The 24,663-nt window shown below is 44.5% G+C and overlaps 2 protein-coding genes across 7 annotated transcripts in view; one reads left to right on the forward strand and one right to left on the reverse strand.

The window, feature by feature from the left end:
* The window catches only part of LOC142466793 (uncharacterized), a 49,489-nt gene extending 46,841 nt beyond the window's left edge, over positions 1 to 2,648 (reverse strand). The window contains exon 1 of the mRNA XM_075572212.1: positions 2,381 to 2,648. The gene's annotated coding sequence lies outside the window, so the exon portion shown is untranslated. The remainder of the gene's footprint in view (positions 1 to 2,380) is intronic.
* LOC142466796 (uncharacterized) overlaps positions 1 to 24,663 on the forward strand; it is a 361,893-nt gene that overhangs the window by 183,955 nt on the left and 153,275 nt on the right. The window lies entirely within an intron of this gene.

Here is a 24,663-nt window from a genome sequence, read left to right on the forward strand (position 1 = left end):
GAAAAGGGGAAATGGAGAAATCGGAGAGAGAGAAGTTCTTAGTGAAAACCAGGTCTAAGTAGTGGCCATCCTTGTGGGTGCTGGCTGCAGTCCACTGTTGAAGGCCAAAAGAAGAGGTTAGAGAAAGAAAGCGGGAAGCCCAAGGGAGAGAGGGGTCATCAATGTGGCAATTGAAGTCCCCAAGGAGAAGAACAGGGGAGTCTGAGGAGAGGAAGAAAGAGAGCCAGGATTCAAAGTGAGAGAGAAAGGCAGAAGGGGGATGAGTAGAGGTAGGTGGGCGATAGATGAACACCACATGAACAGGGAGAGGAGAGAAAATCTGGACAGTGTGAGCCTCAAAGGAGGGAAAAGCAAGAGAGGGAGGAATAGGAAGGGTTCGGTAACGACAGAGAGAGGAGAGCAGGAGCCCCACGCCTCCACCCCTGCCATCAGTGCGCGGAGTATGGGAGAAGGAAAGGCCACCGTAGGAGAGGGCAGCTTCCAGAGCAGAGTCAGACTGAGTGAGCCAGGTCTCAGTTATAGCAAAGAGAAGCAGGGAGTGAGAGAGAAAGAAGTCATGCACAGAGAGAAACTTGTTAGAGAGGGAGCGAGCATTCCAAAGGGCACAGGAGAAAGGGAGAGAGGAGGGAGGGTGGCAGGGGATGGGTATGAGGTTGGAGGGGTTGACACCAGGAGTAGAGGTTGCAGTTGGCAGGCGAGGACGAGCGCATGTAGGAATAAGACAGGGACCAGGATTGGGAGAGATATCCCCAGAAGCAAGGAGGAGAAGCATGGATAGAAAGAGAATGTGTGAGGAGGATTTGTAGGGGTGTGTTTTAGTGCAGGGGATATAGCTGTGTGGTGTCAGAGGATGCAGGTAAGAAAGTAGTTCATGTGAACTGAGAAGTGGTAAAGGAAGGAGAGATGGAGATATATGAATGGAGTTAGAGACATACTGAGGCTGGTAAAAAGAAGTGCATAATTTGAGAAGAAGTGAAGTCACTGCAAATATAAATGGTAAAGGCAGCATCACAGCAGTAATGATGCAGTCTGGTATAGATGATATCCTCCTTTCCAGCGTAGTTCAAATGCAGGAATCAGGGCCAGATGGGGTGTCCACTTTCTCACTTCTTTTGAACTTCCTTTTAAACTTCAGTTGTTCAGTAGTCATGCCTACTGCCGTATACCTACACCGAAGTAACCTACTCTGCTTTCTTCCAGAGCTGACTCAAATTTCACGCGGGAGACATCGGAAGACAGGTAAGGAACACCTCCCCTCTAGTATAGTACCTTGAGGGACTGCGGATCAGGTAAGATCCCAGGCGGGATTGCTGCTTTTAGAAATTGTGAAGAGGGGGCATCCTGACACTGGTTAATGGGTTCAGAATCATTCATTTTTTTTTTTTTTATTATTGAGGTGTACACACACACACACACACACACACACACACACACACACACACACACACACACACACACACACACACACACACACACACACACACACACACACACACACACACACACACACACACACACACACACACACACACACACTCTCTCTCTCTAATGGTAGTAAAGTATAAGTGTACTACAATAAATAAACTGATATATATATATATATATATATATATATATATATATATATATATATATATATATATATATAAAACCATAATACTGAGTTAAGTTATGGTGAGTAAAAAAAGTGACAAAAACCCTCCACAGGAAAGCAAATATGCAAATATAGCTGTATGCTCATCTGCATGTCTTAGGCAGGTCTGCAACCCCGCCTTTCCCCATTATCACCCAGCATACAGCACTTCCACTGCAGCAAGGGATTCTGGGAAATGACATGCAAATGAGCACACAGTGTCACTTTTTGCCTCAATAACCATTTTTAACATGGTTCCCTATAGGCTTAAGCTTGCTGCATGGTCACAGCTTTGAAGCTTAAGCCTATAGGGAACCATGTTAAAAATGGTTATTGAGGCAAAAAGTGACAGTGTGCTCATTTGCATGTCATTTCCCAGAATCCCTTGCTGCAGTGGAAGTGCTGTATGCTGGGTGATAATGGGGAAAGGCGGGGTTGCAGACCTGCCTAAGACATGCAGATGAGCATACAGCTATATTTGTGTGTGTTATATATATATATATATATATATATATATATATATATATATATATATATATATATATATATATGTCCTGGTTTTTCATTTTCAAAATCTGGTCACCCTAATCAAGGGATCTGTGGGTAGACTGGTTAGTTATGTAGCCAGGCTTACCCAATATCTCAATGTTGCACAAGGGTTCTGACAGAACCACAGTCAATGCACTCCTTGTGGTGCAATCTATGCAGGGATGGGTCAGTGAGAGAATAATAAATATAAATACTCACACGGGCTTGTTTGAGTACAAGTACATCAAGTGGTTCTTTCCTTTAGTTGGTAGAGTATTATGGTGTCTGTTCTTCTCTCTGTATGGCTCCTTCCCACCTGATTTCAGTTAGAACTCTCCCGTGGTGTCAGTGAAACACAGAGAACGGGAGTGAATTGTCTCAAATGTAATAAAAGCACAAACAATAGTAAACGCTCACATGTAAATTCCCTCGTCGGATGCAGCAAAGTTTGTGGGGCTCGTTCCGTTCAAGCGCTCCCTGCTTCCGCGTCTGGGCAGCAATAGGTGACACGCAAGGCTGGAACGCACCCTCTCCGCTTTGCTGCTGTGGCCTCCGGGGTACAAACGTCTCTGGTGAATTGGAGCAACTGGTTACGCTTAGAAAAATGCTTCCTCAGGCTCTCTGTAGCTGTGTGATGTCCCATACTTGGTTTAAATACCCTCCTTCAGATCATCCGGAGGCGTCTCAGAAATTGTCAATCAATTATTGAGACAATCTTCTTCGGGTGATTGCCTCATCTAAAGTCCCGCAGTACAATATTGCCTTGCCCTTGCATCACAAAATAAGTCCAATAAAATTCAATTGTCCCCTCCGCAGGACGATATTACTGGATTGCTTACTCAGTAAATCCCCAACTAGAAAAAAAGACATAATTTATAACATACTAAATGCCTCTTCATGTTAAACAATTGGCAGTCTCTAGTACAACTTGGATAGACATCTTTTCAGACGCAGAGCAACCTAGCCTGTGCCGAATCACTAATTGGGTGATGGACCTAAGGAGCTTAGTGCTCCCTCTAAGAGGTCATATTGAGTCAATAAACAAACGTGAACACCATTTAGTGACAGAGAACTAACCAGTGTGTAATACTGCTAAACGCCCCAAAGAGCGTATAAACCAGATTAGTCGCTCCCTTGAAGTGGGGATGTCTACCTAAGTATTGCAATATATTAAAAAAAATATATAACTAGTGTGTCCTGCTTGAAAAGCAGAAAGGTTTAAAATACCCCTAGATGCTGACAAAAACTAAAATGTAAGCTCTTGGCGCCACCTAGTTAATTGGTAATTGGTTATCCTTAGACTGTTGCTTCTTTAGCATCATATATTTAGCTGGTATATTGAGAATACTCGGATTCTTAGACATACTTTAGTCTGACAAGATTGACATTACACCTGAGTGCAGTTGTGAGAGGGAACTAGTGCAAATCTTCTAATTTGCACACTCATGTATGAAAGGTTTACAATACCCCTAGATGCTGACAAACAATAAAATGTAAGCTCTTGGCACCACCTAGTGTCGATTTGTGGTACTCATTCTATTGGAACCAGACTTCAGATAGTGATTGGAATAAATTAATAATTACAATCAATTCGGAATAGGAATAATCCAATTCTTACCAATATGCTCTTGTTAATGAGCACTACTGTTGTAATAATGTGGTATTGATCGCATGAAGTCAGAGCTACAGCTAAGATGAAAGAGTAATACCAGCTACTGTAATCCCAATGGTCATTTGGATGGGATATTTGACCCAGAGTTGGTACAGAGCTTCTCTAATACAATGGTTACCCGTCTAGGATCATGAAAATAAATACATAATAATATCAGACTACAGAGGTGTCCACCTGACAACAAATTAAAAATGATCACAAATCATGTGAGATGGTTAACTTTAAAACTGACGTGCTTCACAGAAGTGTAATACATATATACAACCTGTATGATCAATAATGAGGAAAACCTTATGTAAGCGATGGGAGGGGTTGGGGAGGAAAGGGAGAATGAAAAAGGTAGTGGGGGGATTAACAACATAAAATCTCCCTAGATAGAAGATACTTGATGAACCATATAGACGGTTGTGGTGTAGACGTGTATCTACGGAGAGAACAAAAATGGGTTACAATTGTGGCTCATGGCTGGGTTAACATTAGAAATAAAAATCGCTGAGCCCTGATCTCAGACAAAGGCCCCAGTGTCTATCGACATTGAGGCCTTGTGGGGCCAGGGTTTTGAGCCTGTAAATCCAATAGGTCTCCGTACGACTTAGTTTAGACAACCTGTCTCCTCCTCTAATATCCTGGGGGATACACTCAATACCCCTATACGTAAGCCATGTGGGATCTGCTCCATGTGCCGTATCGAAGTGTCTTGAGACACTTGTGTGTGGCCAGTCTCTTACAGATATTGCCCATGTGCTCCAGCACGCGGATTCTGAGTGGTCTCGAGGTTCGTCCAACGTACTGGAGACCACATGGGCTCCAAGAGATAAACCACAAACGTAATCCTGCAATTAATAAAGTTGTTGTCTTAAATTCTTTTCCCGTAGTGTGGGATTTAAAGATACTCTTTTCTCTAGAAGCCTGGGTGCACGCTTTGCACCTGAGGCAACTAAAGAAACCTAAAGGTTGAGGTTGCAAGTTGGTAGTGTTTGGTTTCACTTGGCTTCTGAACATGCTTGGGGCAAGTTTATTCTTCAAATTGGTGGCTTTTGTAAAAAAATATTTTTGGCATATCTATGGTGCAATTCTTTAGAACTGGGTCCATTTGTACCAGATGCCAACGTTTCTGAATATTTTTTTTTAATTTTGACTGCATCCTTGTTATATTTTGTAACAAAGGGAACAACACTGAACTTCATACTAGGAGTTTTAGGCTTAGTTAAAAGTAGATCCTTCTGTTGTAAAGAGGTAGCTTTGCTAATTGCTCCTTCTATAAGGGTTGGATTGTACTTCCGCTCTAGAAATCTCTTTTTGAGGATTTTGGTTTGGTCTCTAAAACCATTGTCTTCTGTACAGTTACTCCTCACTCGCCGGAACTGCCCATAGGGGATGTTTTCTATCCACTGTTTGTGGTGGCAACTTGTATTAAACAAGTAATTGTTTGAGTCCACCTTTTTGAAAAAAGTCTTCGTTTTTACTTTATTGTCTTCGATATAAATTGTTAAATCTAGGAATTTAATTTCTTTACTGCTACAGTCAGAAGTGAATTTTAGATTAATCTCATTGTCATTGATAGAATGTACGAAGAAATCCAATTCCTCCCTGCTCCCTTTCCATATAAAAACAACATTGTCTATATACCGCCTCCAGAGGACCAGGTTCGCTCCGTAGGGATGATCAGACCAGATAATGTCTACCTCCCAATTGGCCATAAAGATATTTGCGTAGCTGGGTGCGAATCTAGTCCCCATTGCAGTGCCACATTTTTTGAGGTAATGGACATTATTAAATAGAAAAACATTATGTTCTAGCACAAAATGAATACACTCCAATAGTAAATCTCTTTGTTCTTGTTTCAGACTCAGATCTTTCTCTAGTGTCTTCCTAATTGCTAGACATCTGTCTGTATGCCCAATAGAGGTATACAGACTTGTAACATCGCAAGTTACTAGTAAAAATAATTCTTCCTATTGGATCCATGGCAGACAATTTAGAACCTGCATGGTATCTGGTAAATGAGACTTGGCGGTGGATACATATTTCTTCAAGAACACATCTATATATTCCGATAGATTGGCTGTTAAAGAGCCAATCCCCGAAATTATGGGTCGTCCTGTAGAATTCGTTAGGTCTTTATGTATTTTCGGGAGAAAGTAGAAAATAGCCATAACCATGTTTTTCCTCATTAGATAATGTAATTCCTTTTCGTGCAATATACAGAGCGTTTTACCTCTATTTAAAATGGTGGACAGATCACGTTTGAATCTTATTGTGGGGTCTGTTCCCAAAATGTCATATGTCACTCTATCACTGAGTATTCTCTCTGCTTCTTTTAAATAGTAATCCTGATCCATTATCACCACCCCTCCCCCTTTATCCGCCTGTTTTATGACAATGGATCTATCCTCAGTAAGTTTTTCTAACGCTTCCTTCTCTAATCTGCTCAAATTCTCTTTGAATTTACTTTTAGTTGTGGCCAGTGCTTCAAAATCCGTCAAAATGGATTGGGAAAACACTTCCAAGAAGTTCTCCTTACTACCACTAGGATAGAACCTAGATTTTTCTTTGAGGTTGGAGTGCACAAAGGGGTCTACTTCCTCGTTACCTCCTGGAAGAGTAGTAGTGATGATACGATCAAGATTCTCCCTCTGCAGAGCATCTCTGCATAAGAAGAATCTTTTAATGGTTAATTGACGATTGTATTTATTCGCGTCAATGAATAAATTGAACCCACTTGGTCTTGTAATGGGTGCAAAGTTAAGATCTTTTGCAATGAGTTGATTCTCGGTGGGTGTAAGAGTCTTACTACTGATGTTAAATATACTTTTCAATACATCTGTCTCTTTGGTGTCACGCTTTCTTCCTCCTCTCTGTCCTATAACCTTCTTTTTCTTCCTCTCTCTCCTAGATTTTCCTGTATTCCTGGGTCCCTCAAGCTGGAGAACCTGTTTTGGGTTGGGATAGGTGACGGGGGGACCTGTTCTAAAAAAGGCATGTCTCTACGTACCTTATTTGATTTCTCCCAGATTGGGTTTATGCATGGGTTCTGTCTACCCCTTTCTTTTGACCTTCTTGTTCCTCCCCTTCCATTCTCTTCTATCCTAGAATTCCTTCGGTTAGGTATGGCGCTTTTCCTATCTCGTGATCTATCCCTACGTTCCCTAAACCTCTCTCTCACCTTCTCTCGGGGATATGGCATCCTTCCACGTCTATTAGAATCTTGACTTTTAGAGGCGGGCCCATTAAGGTTCATTCACTCCTACATTCTTCATATTGTTTTGACACTATACACTCCCTATTAAAATATATTACTAATTTGGTTTTCACATTCACTTATTATATATACTTTCACTGTATCACACGCTGCTTCACATAATCTTTTATTATACATTTTTATATTTTTTTTTATTAACACTACATCACAATCTACACATAGACCTATTTTTCATGTCAAATGCATCCAAGTCTCAATCAAGAGAGATACTGTATGTGTACATTATTATATATTTCTCTATATTGATATAAACAACTTCACTCCCCTGATTCATTCCCATGTCTTTGGTCCTCTGCACCTAAATAAACGTCAGATAAATGTTCTTTATCCATTCTAATACTGAAAATTACCACTACCTATGAACTAGAGTGCCTTGCTAATTTGCTAGATCTGTACTGTGTCTGCATTTAGATTGCAACCTCTGATTCTGATAAACCTAAATTACAAGCAGCATATAATTGATGCTTCTGATATTTCTACACACGTGTTCAAAACTTGGTGCTGATACATAATCTTAACCAGTGATTAAGAGATGGGAGTAACCTTTTAATTGACAAGCACTTAATGTGCATATAGACTGCAACCATTGGATAGCTGAGTGATTGGCTATTATATACTTGATCACAGGGTATAAATACTATACCTGTAGGAGAGCAATTTGACTCCTCCCACCCTGATGAAGCGTGGATCTCATGCGAAACGGTCCGTCGGATTTTAGTGACGTCATCCTGGTGTCGGCAGTGGAGTTGCAGTGCGGGGAATAAGACGCTACACATTTGGATATCTGGTTGTATACTGCTTTATTTCATACATATTCCTGTTATTATGTGTGTGCAGTTCATTGGTTCAACAGTGACTATTTACTTATTATAAGTTCATTTTGCTTGGAACCGGTCGAATACACCTATAGGTATTGTCAGGTATTAGTATTAGGGAATAGCTGTAGGATGTAAAGATTGTTACTATATGCTACATCTATATTACAATGGCTATATTCCACTTTTACATCTGCAGGAACCAGGGTGTTATGCGATCTATTCTGACCGGGGTGCAATGCTGCAATTTCTGTACTTTGTAGTCACAATCTGAAAGATTTAATTAGACTTCCACACTGTGACTTTTTGCATAGGGATTTAGCAATAGGCTCATGTGTTATTTGTAACCTTGTCAAGAACTATCCCAATAAGACATTATGTGTTTACGTATGGGGATTCAATACTGAATAGCTGTAACTCCATAATATATCATTCACTTCAAACCATTTGTGACTAATATCCAGTGTTGTCATTCAATTGTGTTGGCAAGTTTCATACTGAGAGACACTAGTTCAGTCTCTAATTGTGTCCTTACTGAAGGGATATAGTGACAGATTATCAGAGGTGGAGGCAGGCCCGGAGGAGTGCGTGGAGCCATCCTGCATAGGTCCACTTGATTTGCAGGCAGGTGAGGACTCTTGTTTTGGCAGGAGGTCCTATTAGTGTGCTGGGGGCGGGTTTTCACTGCAAGAGCAGTGAATAAATTATCTTCACCCGGCGCGCGCTGTACAGGCGCACGCCCGGGAAACATGGCGGCAGCGTGAGAGAAGGAAGACCCCGCAGGAGAGCGAGAACGCAGAGGACGGCGGGGAACCCCCAGAGCCGCCGGAGGTAAGTGACGCCAGCGAGGGGCGCGCGCCACGGCAGCGGGGGTTAATGAAGGTGAGGAGGGGCCAGAGCGCGGGTGCCGCGATCCCAGAGTCCTCACAGTACCCCCCCCCCTTCAGGATCGGCCTCAGGACTTCTTTCGGAAGCGTTTGAGGAGTCCGGAAGCATGAATATCTTTCAGGGGTACCCATGACCTCTCTGGGTCCAAAACCTTTCCAGTGGACCAAGAAGTGGATTTTACCTCTTGAAAGACGGGAATCCAGTAAAGCCTGTATCTCGTACTCTTCGTTACCCTGTACCATCACAGGATCTGGTTTAGAAGTGTGGTCCGGAAAGAGGCTACTGGAGATGAATGGCTTGAGAAGCGAGGTATGAAAGACATTCGGAATTTTCATGCTTTGAGGAAGTTGGAGTCGGAAGGAAACCGGATTTACCTGTTCCATGATGGAAAAGGGACCCAGAAACCTAGAAGCCAATTTGAGGGAAGGAGTTTTGAGATGGATGTTCTTGGATGATAGCCAAACCTTGTCCTCGGGTTTGTAGTTGGGTGCCGGACGACGGTGACGATCAGCCTGGGTTTTAGATGTCAAGGATGTTTTTTGTAGTGCAGATTGGATTCTGGACCAAGAGTCTTGTAGGAGAGCAATATGCTCGTCCACTGCTGGTACTCTAGAGGAGTCTTTAGCAATAGGTAGGCGAGCCGGATGGAATCCGTAGTTGATAAAGAAGGGGGTCATTCCTGGAAGAATTAAAGGCGTACTCAGCCCAGATAAGTAATTCTGCCCAGTCATCCTGAGAATTAGAGACAAAGCACCTTAAGTATTTCTCGAGGGATTGATTAACCCTCTCGGTCTGTTTGTGTGATTGAGGGTGATATCCAGAAGAAAAGGAAGATGAGATACACAGTCTCTTGGTGAAATTCCTCCAGAATTTGGAAACGAACTGGGAGCCCCGATCAGACACGATGGATGTGGGAATCCCATGGATACGGAAAATCTCTTTGGAGAAAATATCAGCTAGGGCGGGTGAGGAGGGTAATCCTTTGAGAGGGATAAAATGTGCCATCTTGGAAAACCGGTCCACTACCACACGAATGGTGTTCATGCCATTCGACCTAGGCAACTCCACAATAAAATCCATCGATATGTGGGACCAGGGATGCTCCGGAATGGGTAAGGGTAAGAGAAGACCCTGAGGTTTCTGACGAGGAATCTTGTTACGTGCACATACCGGACAGGACCGTGTAAATTCAAGAATGGTTTTAACCATATTGGGCCACCAGAAAGTGCGACGGATGAGATCCAACGTCTTCTTGAATCCTGGATGCCCTGCCGAACGGACGGCATGTCCCCAGTCCAGTACCTCAGGAACTAATCTGGGCTCTACGTACAAAGAGTCTTTCGGAACCTCAAGATCGGTCGGAAGATGTTTTTGTGTTTTAATGATCTTCTCAAGATTCTTGAACGCCACAGCCGCAATGATCCTTTGTTTAGGGAGGATGGACTCTGTGGTCTTTTCCGGTCTCTCTTCAGAAGAGTATTGCCTGGAGAGGGCATCCGCCTTGACGTTCTTTGTGCCGGGAATATACAGTATGAGAGAACAAAATTAAATCTGGAGAAGAATAACGACCAGCGGGCTTGGCGAGGACCTAAACGATGGGCATTCTCAATGTACAATAAGTTTTTATGGTCCGTGAGAATAGTGAATGGCTCTTTTGACCCCTCCAGAAGATGTCTCCATTCTTGAAGAGCCAACTTGACGGCCAAAAGTTCCCTATTTCCCACGTCATAATTTCTTTCTGCAGGAGAAAACTTTTTGGAGAAAAACCCGCAAGGGTGAAGTTTGTCCTGGGGAGAAAATTTCGGAGAGAGAACCGCACCCGCCCCACAGTCCGAAGCATCAACCTCTAGGGTGAATGGAAAATTAGTGTTCGGATGTCGCAGGATGGGAGCGGAGACAAAGGCTTGTTTCAGCGTTTTGAAAGCCGAGACTGCCTCCGGTGACCAAGATGAAGGATCTGCACCTTTTTTGGTCAGAGTAGTGATAGGAGCGATGATAGTAGAAAAATTACGGATAAATTTCCGGTAATAGTTGGAAAAACCTAAAAATCGTTGAATAGATTTGAGGGAATTGGGTTGCGGCCAATCCACGACGGCTTTCAGCTTTTCTGGGTCCATGGCTAAGCCTCTGTTGGAGATAATATACCCAAGAAAGGAAGTGGTAGACTGGTGAAAAAGGCATTTCTCCATTTTAGCATATAACCGGTTCTCTCGGAGGCGTGAAAGCACAAACTTCGTGTGGATGATATGATCCTGTAAGTTTTGGGAGAAAATAAGAATGTCATCCAGGTAGACAATGACAAAACGATTGAGGACATCCCGAAAGATGTCATTAATAAAGTCCTGAAAAACCGCTGGTGCATTGCACAAACCGAAGGGCATCACTAGGTATTCGTAGTGTCCACTACGGGTGTTGAAGGCAGTTTTCCATTCATCGCCCTCTCGGATGCGGATGAGGTTGTATGCCCCACGGAGGTCAAGTTTGGTAAAGAGGTTGGCCCCCTGAAGTCTGTCGAAGAGTTCGGAGATGAGTGGGAGTGGATAACGATTTTTCACCGTAATATGGTTCAGACCCCGGTAATCAATACATGGTCTGAGAGTACCATCCTTCTTCTTGACGAAGAAGAATCCGGCCCCCGCGGGAGAGTTGGAATGACGTATAAAGCTCCGCTTTAGGCTCTCACGAATATATTCGTCCATGGCTTCCGTCTCGGGCAACGAGAGAGGGTAAGATTTGGCCTTTGGCAAGGTGTATCCAGGTACCAGGTCAATCGGACAATCGTAGGAACGATGAGGAGGTAGGAGCTCAGACTGCGTCTTGCTAAAAACGTCCAAAAATTCAGCGTTAGGGGAAGGTAACTCCCTCTGAGGATTGGGTGTGTTAGCTAAAAGAAAGGACGGTCGCTCCATAGATAAAGAAGATTCTGCTGACCTTGACCTCCAGTCAATGGGATTAGGAGATACCCAATCGATGAGCGTATTGTGCTTCTGTAACCAGGGCAGTCCGAGCGTAATCGGTGTACCCGGGGCATGAATCACGTCAAAGCCCAGGGTCTCTTCGTGGGAATTAGTAGAAAGGGTGATAGGTCCGGTCTCCAAGGAGATATATGCCGGAGTGAGTGGACGATTATCAATCCCGACCAAGGCAACGGGGGAGTTCTTCTTGGAAAGTGGGATCTGATTTTGTTCAGAAAAGGTCTGATCCATGAAGTTCCCTCCTGCGCCGGAATCGATAAACGCTGCTGTGGAGGTACGGAAGGTAGGACCAGAAAGGGAAACGGGAATGGTCAATCTTTTGGGGAGTTCTCTTCTGAGTAGGGGGCAAGGAGATTTAGCACCCAGGAAGCGCCCCTTCGTACTCACTGGGCTTGGTCGTTTCCCGAAGGTGGTGGATTGTCACAGGTACGCTGTTGAGAAGATCCGCAATGAAGGCACGACTCTCCGGCTGAGCGAAACTGTCGCAAGGGCGCCCGAGGTTGCTGGACTCCGAGTTGCATCGGCTCTGGGGCTTCCAGCGCAGGCAGCGGAGAGGAGACAGGTCTCGGGGTAGTAGAAAATCTGGAGAAGGAAGCACGGAAAGGCGTAGCCCGGAATTGCTGACGCTGAGCGCGGCGTACCTGAAGACGCTGATCCATACGATTTGGCCAGGGTAATGAGGTCCTCCAGCAGTACTGGCCTGGGTTGAGAAGTGAGTTCATCCTTCAGGGAATCCGATAGGCCATTCCAGAAGATGGAGACTAAGGCCTCCTGACCCCAATGAGTCTCAGCTGCTATGGTCCTGAATTCCAAGGCATATTGGGCCACAGGCCGACGTCCCTGTGTAAGGTGCAGCAGGGAATCAGAAGCAGTTTCTTGTCGTGCGGGGGAATCGAAGACCTGTCGAAAGTCACGTCTGAAGGCTGCATAATCTCGGGTAATATCAGGTCGCAGTTCCCAGATCGGGGAGGCCCATGCCAGTGCGTTACCTGTGAGCAGACTGTATACATAAGCTACCTTTCTCCGACCAGTAGAATACAGTTGTGGAGCCATCTCGAACTGGATCTCACACTGGTTGAGAAAGCCGCGGCAAACATGGGGATCCCCTGCGTAGAGCTTCAGAGCCGGAATCTTCGGAGCTGAGGACAAAGTGGATGAAGAATCGGACTGCGCCGGCGGCGCAGACGCAGATGGTGCCTGTAGAGATAGGTCCTGTACCTGTTGGGAGAGAAGAACCACTTGATCCGTTAGGGCCTGGATTTGTTGATACATGGCCGTCATCATAGAGTCCACATCAGTCTGGTGTGCGTCTTGTGGGCTCGACATAATGTTACGCCGGTACTGCCCGCAGACCAGACCCGTCCCTTCTACTGAGGTGAGGAACGTATATGGGCACGCACCCGCAGCAAAAGGAGCGTGTCTGGAGTGTGGTGATCTTGGCGTTGCCAGGCCAGGTGACGTTTAGCTAGCAATACTTGCCGGTACCGGTGTAGAAGTGCCGTCGTCGTTGCCGTTTTAGCCAAGGTCAGGGATTGGAGAATTCCGGGAGGTCGTTGTCCAAGCGGGGGTCGAGAGCCAGAGAAAGACGTCCGCCAAGCCAAGTCGTAACCTGAGAGAATGAGAGAGAGAATGCCAGAGTAGAGTTCAAGTGGAAACTATGTCGAGAAATGAGTGAGAGGAAGGACAGGCATTATAAAGTGTGGCTGACCAATCAGAGGTGGAGGCAGGCCCGGAGGAGTGCGTGGAGCCATGCTGGCTAGGTCCACTTGATTGGCAGGCAGGTGAGGACTCTTGTTTTGGCAGGAGGTCCTATTAGTGTGCTGGGGGCGGGTTTTCACTGCAAGAGCAGTGAATAAATTATCTTCACCCGGCGCGCGCTGTACAGGCGCGCGGCCGGGACACATGGCAGCCACATGAGAGAAGGAAGATCCCGCAGGAGCGCGAGAACGCAGAGGACGGCGGAGAACCCCCAGAGCCGCCTGAGGTAAGTGACGCCAGCGAGGGGTGCGCGCCACGGCAGCGGGGGTTAATGAAGGTGAGGAGGGGCCAGGGCGCGGGTGCCACGATCCCAGAGTCCTCACAGGTACCCAGTGTGTACCCACCTGGCCTCCTTCTTTAGAAGGTCCACGTCCCAGTCCCCCTTCCGAATCCCAGGTGAATATTTGTCAATGCCAGTAAACTTGATAGAGTCAGGGTTACCATTTTGGCAAAAGTTGACGTGCCTAGCTACAGGGGTATTACTTTTATTCCTAATAGTACCCAGGTGCTCAAGAATCCTCTGTTTAAATTGTCTCCTGGTCTTTCCTACGTATTTTTTACCACAAAGACAGGTGCCCATATTAATAACCCCTCTGACAGGTAAAAGTGCCCTCTGGTTTACATGTGAGCCAGTTACTCGCTTGGGGTTCAACGTAGTGGCTGTGTACCAATGAGTCCCATAGGTTTCTAGCTCTGCGGCTCACCATTGATGGATAGCTACACAGTGCCCCTCGTATGTCTGGGTCCGCTGTCAGTATATGCCAATGGCGTTGGAAAATACTCCGAGCCTGATGCCACTGGTTATTGTTTCCACCAATAAAGCGTATTAATTTCTTCTCCGTGTGTGGTGTTTTTTCTTTCAGTAGATCCGCACGAGGGGTAAATTTGGCTCTTTTGTAAGCTCTTTTGACCACCTTCTTATTGTAGCCACGGTCCGTAAATCTCTCGGTCATTAGTGCTGCCTGTTCTTCAAATTCTGCGTTATTACTGCAATTGCGTTTCAACCTCAGAAACTGGCCTACTGGTATACCATGTACCAGTGCCTTAGGGTGATGGCTAGTCACCTGGAGTAAGCTGTTAGTGGCCATTGTTTTTCTGTAGATAGTGGTATTTAATTCCCCTTTAGCTCCTATCGATATTCTGATATCCAGGAAACAGATACTTTGAGGATCAACTTCCAGAGTAAGTTTCAAATTGAGTGAGTTGGTATTCAGGATATTGATGAATTCTATGAGCTTATCCATTGGGCCACACCACAGCAGGAACATATCATCAATGAATCTCGTCCATAACTCGATGTGGCTCGTGAACTCTTCCAATTCTTCAGAAAACACTATTTCCGACTCCCACCAGCCCAGATACAGGTTGGCATATGAGGGCGCACATTTTGTCCCCATTTCCGTACCCTGTATCTGGTGGTAGTACTTGTTGTTAAAAAGGAAATAGTTATTGGTAAGTACAAACTCAAGAAGGCGTAGTGTGGATAGAAAATGTCATACTGCTGCTAGGCCTGACTTATGCTGTATGCTGGTATACAGGCCTTCTACATCAAGGCTCACCAGGAGGGTGTCCTCCGTGATAAACACTCCCTCGATTTTATTGAGAATGTCCTTGGTGTCCTTGATGTAGGAGGGCAAAGTAGCCACAAAGGGCCGCAGAATCTGATCAATATATGAGCTGGCCCGTTCAGTAAGACTGCCTATGCCAGACACTATCGGTCTGCCTGGGGGGTGGGGGGGAACTCTGTTCTTATGAACTTTGGGGAGGCTATAGAAAGTCACCACTCTTGGGGTTTTATTCATGATAAACTCAAATTCCTGTTTAGAGATAACCTTTGATACGAGCTCCTCATTGAAAATATCCATTAGGGTGTTGCTGTACTTAACAGTCGGATCACTATCTAAGACCTCATAGCAAGTTCGATCAGATAGAAGCCTTAGATACTCGGTCTTATAGTCCTCCCTATTCATAATGACTAAGTTCCCCCCCATGTCTGATGGCTTGATGACAATTTCATTATTTCTCTCAAGCTCTATAAGTCCTACCTTCTCTTGGGGGCTAAGATTATTCAGACGTTTGGTCTTGGGGAGGTCTTCAATGTCCATTGTCACAAGATACACAAAAACCTCAATGTGGTTAAAAATATCTCCAAAGGGATAAATTTGGATTTAGGTCTCAGGTCGGTGTACGGCCCCTCCCCTTGTGTTTTGTTAGAATCTTGGAGTAGATTCTCATTAGCTACATCTAGAGGGTTCACACCATCTGATAGCATTCTATCTTCCCTCCGTTTGAAGAATTTAAGTAGTTTCAACTTCCGAGCGAATAAATTAATATCCTTTATCCACTCGAAGGTATCCATATTGGTTGTGAGGGAGAAGGAGAGACCTCTAGCCAAAACACTTAAATGATAGTCAGTGAGTGTAAAGGTTGACAGATTCAAAATTCTGGATTTATTTGAATCATCTAATATTTTGGTTGTTTCGCTCCCTTCTTCCCTCTGTTGGATGTGGTATCTCAACTCCTTAGGACCCAGACCTTTTCCCCTCCTTGTCTTCCTCCTCTCCCTCTGGATCCCAATGGTATCCTGTTGGGATATAAAAAAGGAGAAGGAGGAGGAGGGGCTGAGTGAGATAGTGATAAATCCTCTTGGCCCTGGGTTGGTCTTTCCTCCTCACTGTCAGATTTTTCCCACTCTGTACAGTAGATGACTCTTGATTAGGATTTGGTGGTTTTCTCCCTCTACTCTTATTAGCGAATATGTAGCGAAAAACGTTTCCTTCAGTGAAATCTTTTTTATCCCTAGCGTACTTATTTCTTTTCTGTTCCTTGAGGTCTGAGGTAAACTTGTATATATTACTCTTGAGCTTGCTTTCTAATTCTGTAAACTTTTCGTTAGATTTCCAAGTTGTGATATCATTGAGTTGTGTCTCTAGGTCCTTAGTGATCTCTTTGAGGTTTTCTTTCTGATGATCAACTAGCAGTGTCATGAGCATGGCAGAACATTGTGTTAGTACAAGTTCCCAGGACCTGGTGAATTTATCATCCACTATGTGGTGAGCTGGTGGTACATTAATCCTCAGGCCCCTATAGAGCTAGTTGCTGCACCTTTAATTCTCTGTGCAGTAACATGACACCATAGGTCCAATTGAGGAATGCTGGGTATATATATGTGCATACCCCCCCCCCATCTGTATATGTTCCCTGAAGAAGTAACCACGAGTTACGAAACGCTTTGGAGGGTGTCATTGCTCATTTTCCTGTACCCCCGTGTTGGTGAGAACACTTCTAGTAAGTGTCCCCCTGATCCTTGCGAGGGCCGGTGCAGCTGTCCGTGTCCTGAGCCGCTGCGTGTATCGTGCGCTGTCCCGCATACAGTGAGCCCCTGTAGGCGCCTCCCAGGAGTGTGTGACCGGTCCGTGACGTCATCACCGGGCGCCCCACGAGGAGAAGCGGCACGTGAACAACGTGCCGGTGTGCGGACTTCAGCGGAGGCTGCTACATGCCGGTGTGAGCCTTGTGCTCCAGGACTTTTCCAGCAAGGACAGATTTGCCCATTTCCCTGAGAAGGAGAGTTCTGGCTTTTGCGACCACCTGCCAGGCCAGACGACTGCCGATCCCCTGCACCCCATAATCGAGTGAGGAGTGCCGTTTGCAGCCGCCGACTGGTGTGGTATATCCATTAACCCACTGCACATTTTTTATTGCATTGATGTACAGTACGCAGAACTTAATTCGTTTTTTGAGTAAAATTCACTTTTAAACTATACTTCACTATGTGCGTTGTGCGCCTTGTTCTTCTGTCTTTTCCATAGTTCCTGGGGTGTCGAGACACTCCCAAGAAAGGCTGCAGACGTATTACTAGTGATTCCTTCACATTTAAGGTTTACAATTTTGTTAAATTCACGGTGCACTGTTCACTGTTTTATGCTTCACTAATTATTAGCTGCGCACCAATCACCTATCCCTGGGTACTATGTCTGCCTTCAAATAGTTTTCCAAACTAAAGACTTCCCACCAGGTCTTGAGTTGTGATCTATATAGTTTATCAAGCTTAAAAAATTATCACCTATCTCTGGTTCATCCCTTACTTCCGGTGTGGTGTAATCTACTGAGAATAAGCCTTCCGCCTCTATCTGCCAATCTTGAAAATTAGGCAACTCAAGTGAGAATCCCGTCATTGTAAATGTAACGATGTGCTGGAGGTAGGATGGGGAGAGACACTCCTGGTGTATAAGTATAGACAAATAGGGGAACCCCTGCAGCTGTCTGAAGGTAGTAGGTGTAGGTGCTCCCTAGATAAGTATCAGTAATCAAATGAACAAAGAGCAGAAACCTAGTATGGGCACTCTAAACACCTAGGGTGATATGATGAACACATTAAAACTTAAACTTTATTATCCAAATTAAAATAATGGGTAGTAAAACGATAATTAAATGCTCCGATCCTATAAGTATGAACACTCGGTGAGGTGTTCTGGATCAAATTCAGATAAACTGCACTTAAACACTAATATGTGTACTGCAGTATGAACAAGTGGGTATGATAGACCACTGTTCAGTAATAACCAGGATGCCGCTAAAGAACTCTAATGTATAGGTGTGTACTAGTATATAGACCCTGAGATGGAAATGTACAGCAAACTAACATGAATAGGTGGACCCTAGCCAGGACTGCCAGTATACTGCTTGGCAAAGTATCTGGCTAGATAGAATGGGTCCAGGCCACATGTAGATGTGACATGGTGATGTAAATGAAAGTTGCTACAGGTGTAAATGTAGTGTTTTTAATGTGGCTATACACCCCCCCGATGTCTCTATCTGTTGTGCAGTCAGTGGATCCTGACGACATGCACAGGGGGTGATACCAAGTGCACGGGACAAAATTACCATAAACGCAGGGGTATAAAGTCACTCACCGTTCTGGTGTGTCCCTTCCCCTTTGTATTTGCCTTGAGGAAGCGGCTACGCGAAACGCGCGCGTCAGCAGATGGGTGCATGCGCAGGACTCACATGCCTACCCGCGAGTCAGCTGGCGGCAGTGTTCGCCAGTAACTGCAGCGCGATTTGTCATTTGAGTTTCCCACTTTGATCGGATGATCCTAAGGGAGCTCAGTTAACCAGGAGCTGCTACTCGATCTGTCACACAGTAGCAGTAAGCTGTATATTAATACACAGTTACTATGTTTATATACCTCCTACCTCTCATCTAGTACTGATCCTTTAGAGACCAGCTCTGACAACAGAGCTGGTGTTGGGTCAGTTCCGTTTATTACACAGATACATATCACTGGTTGGATTTCTGTAACGCAATCCTAGTATCTGCAGACTCGTTATCCACCTGAGAGGTGTCTGAACAGACTCTACACTGATTCTTTGCCTGTTCAGTCCTACCTGTGCATCAAGTGTGTATATTTAGTATTTTATGTCCACAAAGTTGGAACGGGACTGTGACGGTTCAGGGGATTCCTTCCCCTTCTTTCTCTCCTTCTGTCCCTTCCCTTGCCAATCTCCATGCGCTTACCCACTCCTGTCCCGCTCTGTCTACCTCTCTTACTGCCCCATTGCCTCAGCGCATGCCCCGCAAGTCTCGCGCACCCGCGCGGTCCCCTAGCCCCTGCAGCAACGCTCCCCGCTCCCAGACACTCTCAATGCCCGCTGCCAGTCCCTCACCTCCAGGAGCGATCCCATCCGGTCCTCTGCTTCCCTCCGCTGGGGTGCCCGCGGCGCTCTGTGCGTCTTGTGACGCAGCCTGTGTGCGCCCACTCTCAGCTTACAGAGGGCGCACGCACACGCTCCTCTTCTAAGGCCTGTCACTCTCCTGACTCCTCCACCCATTCCCTGCAAGCTATCTCTCTGTCTGATCCCTCTGTCTCCTCCTCTTCTCTCCCTGACCTATCCTTGTTGTCTCCCACTTCTCTCTCTGCTCCTCCCTTCTCTCCTATTGGTGTGTCTTCCTTTATAATCCCTGTCTGTCCTCTCTATCATCGTTCTGCATAGTTCCTGTTTCCCTGTGTGTGCTGGCCTATGCTTTGCTCCCTCTGTGTTCCTGCTTGTACCTGCTCCTGTGTTACTTTGAATTTCCCTGGCTTTGACCCCTGCTTGTCCTGGACTACCCTGCTCTCTGTAACCCTTGACCCTTGCTACGAACTCTACTTTGCTGACCTCTGGAATCCTTGGACCTGGCTTTGAACTTCGACTACTCTGCTCTCTGTACCCCTGGACATTGGCACACGGACACGACCATTCTTACGTTTAACCCTACAAGACGTTGCAAGTATCCTAACCACTTTTCCTACAGGCCCAGCAACGCTATACCACACTCCGGGCTTGCTCCCACTGCTGTAGGTGTGTGGTGTAATACCGTTCCCACCTCAGTATTGGGGTCCTGCCAGGTCTGCGGGCATACAGACGTGACAGGGACCAATTGTTGAGTTCCCTCTCACTCAGCTTCACCGTACTTAGGGTTTATCATATACCCAGTGGAACTGAGCTAGACTGTTTAGACCCTGATATTCAGGTCATTTACACCTGTAGCAACTTTCATTTACATCACCATGTCACATCTAAATGTAGCCTGGACCCATACTATCTAGCCAGATACTTTGCCAAGCAGTATACTGGCAGTCCTGGCTAGGGTCCACCTACTCATGTTAGTTTGCTGTACATTTCCATCTCAGGGTCTATATACTAGTACACACCTATACAGTAGAGTTCTTTAGCGGCATCCGGGGTTATTACTGAACAGTGGTCTATCATACCCACTTGTTCATACTGCAGTACACATATTAGTGTTTAAGTGCAGTTTATCTGAATTTGATCCAGAACACCTCACCGAGTGTTCATACTTATAGGATCGGAGCGTTTAATTATCATTTTACTACCCATTATTTTAATTTGGATACTAAAGTTTAAGTTTTAATGTGTTCATCATATCACCCTAGGTGGAAATAAAGGTGAACAATAGCGCTCATGCAAACAATGATTTTCAAAAACCTGTGATATAAAGTCCAAAGGTAGTCCTGGAGCTGCCCAAAGAAGTGAATCTGGAATCTCCTACCCAGATTTGGTAAAGTAGGGGAAAAACACCTCCTGTGTTGCTGAGGAATGGTTTGGATGTGGTTGTAGACAAAAGCTCCATTCTGGATGGATTCCCTCAAGAGAAAGAGAAAAAACAAGCATACACACAGGGATCCCTGACGAAGAAACCCACTATTTGGAGTTTCGAAACGCGTAGGAGGTCTTTTGGCATCACAGGGACACCGTAGCTGTGGAGCACAAGCTGGTGACGTCACAGGAGGAGTTGATCGGCCGAACTCGGGGAGAAAGCAGCACGCAGGCAGCAGCAAGCAGACTCCCGAGCAAAGAAGGGGATCCTCTTCCGTTCACTGACGCAATCTCACCTTACAGCAAGCGGTTTCACCTGCTGATAAGACCAATTCAATAACGCTTATGTCCTAGTCACTTTTGGTGAGTAGGTTTCCAATTTTACACCAAAGCGGAGCAAGTCTCAAGACATCTGGTTCCTATGCAAAGGCACAGATAGTTCTTTTTAGTGTAATTCATTGTATTTTTAGTGTAATTGATTGCATTTTATTGTGTATTTTTACATGTAATAAAAATTGCTCCCTTTATACATCCTAGTTGTCCCTGGGTAATGCACTATTGCAGTGTGTATGCTTGTTTTTTCTCTTTCTCTTGGGGGAATCCATCCAGAAAGGAACTTTTATCTACAACCACATCCAAACCATTCCTCAGCGCCACAGGAGGTGTCTTTCCCCTATATCACCCTAGGTGTTTAGAGTGCCCATACTAGGTTTCTGCCCTGTTGTTCGTTTGATTACTGATACTTACCTAGGGAGCACCTACACCTACTACCTTCAGACAGCTGCGGGGGTTCCCCTATTTGTCTATACTCTCCAATAGTGACTCTAGTTTATTTTTGATCAAATTAATATCTACATTCAACCCTTTAAGAGTCTTTGTGTAATGTTTAATTAGAAGTTTCATTAGGTTTTTGGAACATGTATCCAAGATCTGCTCCCACATACAGCAGAATTCTACTTCCTCTAGGTCAAAAGACGATTTTTTAAAAACTCTTAGACCTCGTGGTATTCTGTCTGCTTTAAGATATTTTTCTAGGTAGACCAAATGTAACCATTTCTTTGAGTCTTTCTTAAGTAATCTGTCCAATTTCTCAAATTCTCTATCTAAAATAACATCATCCTCTAGTGTCTCATCTTCGTTAATTTCGAATCTTTTTTCAAGATCATTATTTCTTAGTGATCTCTTCATAAAGATTATGTGTGACCTGTGTGCTCCTCTCACCTTCCGTTTCCATGTTAGAAATGAGGTAATCACTTGTGGATAGGAGAGTGCTGCCTCTAGGTGGTGGAAACAAAGGGTATGGTGACGGAAAATATCTGGGAGTTCTCTCAGACTGAACTCCAATAGAGACGAATAGTAATACAAATAATATTATATTACCATAAGCAGGGGGCCCTTGCGTGAACCACAAACTATGTGTACAGTATGCCTTCAGAGTCCAATGTCCGCAGCTCGAGAAACCCTTTGGGGAACCTTTCCTTATTACCCATTAAATATGACAAAAACAGAAAACAAGGGGAGTGCAAGTAAATGGATGTCTGTAAAATTATATATCAAGGGATCTGTGGGTAGACTGGTTAGTGATGTAGCCAGGCTCACCCAACACCTCAATGGTGCACAAGAGTTCCGACAGAACCACAGTCAATGCACTCCATGTGGTGCAATCTATGCAGGGATGGGTCAGTGAGAGAATAATAAATATAAATACTCACACTGGCTTGTGTGAGTACAAGTACATCAGGTGGTTCTTTCCTTTAGTTGGTAGAGTATTATGGTCTCTGTTCTTCTCTCTGTATGGCTCCTTCCCGTATGGTCTCAGTTAGAACTCCCAGTGATGTCAGTGAAACACAGAGAGAAAGGGAGTGAAATGTCTCAAATTTAATAAAAGCACAAACAATAGTAAAAACTCATATCTAAAATTCCCTCGTCGGATGCAGCAAAATTCATGGGGCTCGTCCCGTTCGAGCGCTCCCTGCTTCCACGTCCTTCCTCCTTCAGATAATTTCTGAGACGCCTCCGGATGATCTGAAGGAGGGTATTTAAACCCAGTATGGGACGTCACACAGGTACAGAGAGCCTGAGGAAGCTTTTTTCTAAGCAAAAAGCATTGCTCCAATTCACCAAAGACGTTTGTACCCCGGAGGCCACCGTAGCAAAGAGGTGAGAGTGCATTCTAGCCTTGCGTGTCACCTACTGCTGCCTGGACGCAGAAGCAGGGAGCGCTCGAACAGGATGAGTCCCACAAACTCTGCTGCGTCCGACGAGGGAATTTTAGATGTGTGTTTACTATTGTTTGTGCTTCTATTACATTTGAGACATTTCGCTCCTGTTCTCTGTGTTTCACTGACACCACAGGGAGTTCTAACTGAGACCAGGCGGGAAGGAGCCATACAGAGAGAAGAACAAAGACCATAATACTCTACCAACTAAAGGAAAGAACCACCTGATTGATGTACTTGTACTCACACAAGCCCGTGTGAGTATTTATTATATTTATTATTCTCTCACTGACCCATCCCTGCATAGATTGCACCACATGGAGTGCATTGACTGTGGTTCTGTCGGAACCCTTGGGCACCATTGAGGTCTTGGGTGATCCTGGCTACATCACTAACCACAATAAGTGAAAAAGAGAAGCGCAATATCAAAACAAATAGAGCTCCTCTGTGCAGCTTTAAATAAACGGTATCTAGAATACCGTGTACAAGTGTTAATGTGAAAAAATAAAATGCAATAGAGTGCTAGCCACACTAAAACTCGAACCGAGAAATACCCAGTGAAAGTGATGTGCTGGTGATTAAGTGAACAAATCACTCGCATATATATCTGCAGGAGAATAGACTTGTCACGCTTGGCTCTTTCTTAAGGAAAACATGAGGAGTATATAGCATAATACAGTTTAATGCACAAACAGATAGATTTAGTTGGGGGAAAGGACACACTCACATTCTCCCAATTGGTAAATCGCAATAAGTGCTTTAAGGGCACACTCTCGCCACTCTGGGACTACCGAAATCCTCTGGGGCTGGAAAAGTTACAATGTGGGTCCCGGTTACCCGCCTGGATACTCCGATCCACGTTGTTCGATGGCGGCCATTGGCACTTCTGCGTCTGTGTGCGCAGCAGGTACGGTGGCTCACCAGGGATTGGACTCTTCCTCACCAGCTACAGCGTCTTCAGAGGATCAAAAAATCTTACGCGTTTCGCCTACTATCCAGTTCAACTTTCTCAGGGGTTGTGGATAATACTGTTCTGCCCTTAGCTAGTACTTTTATGCATACTAATCACAAACTGTCCAATCAGAGAAAGCACCAAGGGTGTTGTCCTACTAGCGCTCAATTGGATCTCATATGGTTTATACAATGACTAGCACAAAGATGTATATGCACACAGGGGAAATAGATTAACTCTCAATAATCAACTGTAATACATAAACAATTTAATACAAATAATACTAAAATCCAAACTATTATAAAATAATCATATAAAGATAAAAATATACAATCCTAAAAGAATAAACTACCTAAACCATATTCAAATTAAATGAGTCATTAAAAGACAAAAAGAGACAAATGTTAAAAACACATATAGGTAAAGGTGCCAGATTACAAGGTGAACCAATGGGTAAAAACATTGCATTAATGGGAGACAAAAAAATATCTAATATTCCCATAGTTGTTATAAATATTAAAATATAATTACAAATATAATTATAAATATTTAAAAATCAGAATGTTAACTTAATGTTATAATTTTTTTTTAAATATATTCATATATTATCACAAGAAAATGAATTTATTCCAAAAAAGGACTAAGTTCAAAATCAACATTTAAACCCAGTGGCTTTAAAGTTTTTAGTCTATATATCCATAGGGTTTCTTCTCCCTATTGACCCCTCTCCAATTTTTGGAGATGGAGTCTATGCCCTTGAAGAGTAAACCCACTGGATTATTTTCAAGTGACAAAGGCGCTTCCACATAACATCCATTTGGACGTATAAATTCATATATTCATAACACAGGACTGGA

Source organism: Ascaphus truei, chromosome 15 (assembly GCF_040206685.1).
Source record: "Ascaphus truei isolate aAscTru1 chromosome 15, aAscTru1.hap1, whole genome shotgun sequence".
In the NCBI taxonomy this organism is placed as follows: Eukaryota; Metazoa; Chordata; class Amphibia; order Anura; family Ascaphidae; genus Ascaphus; species Ascaphus truei.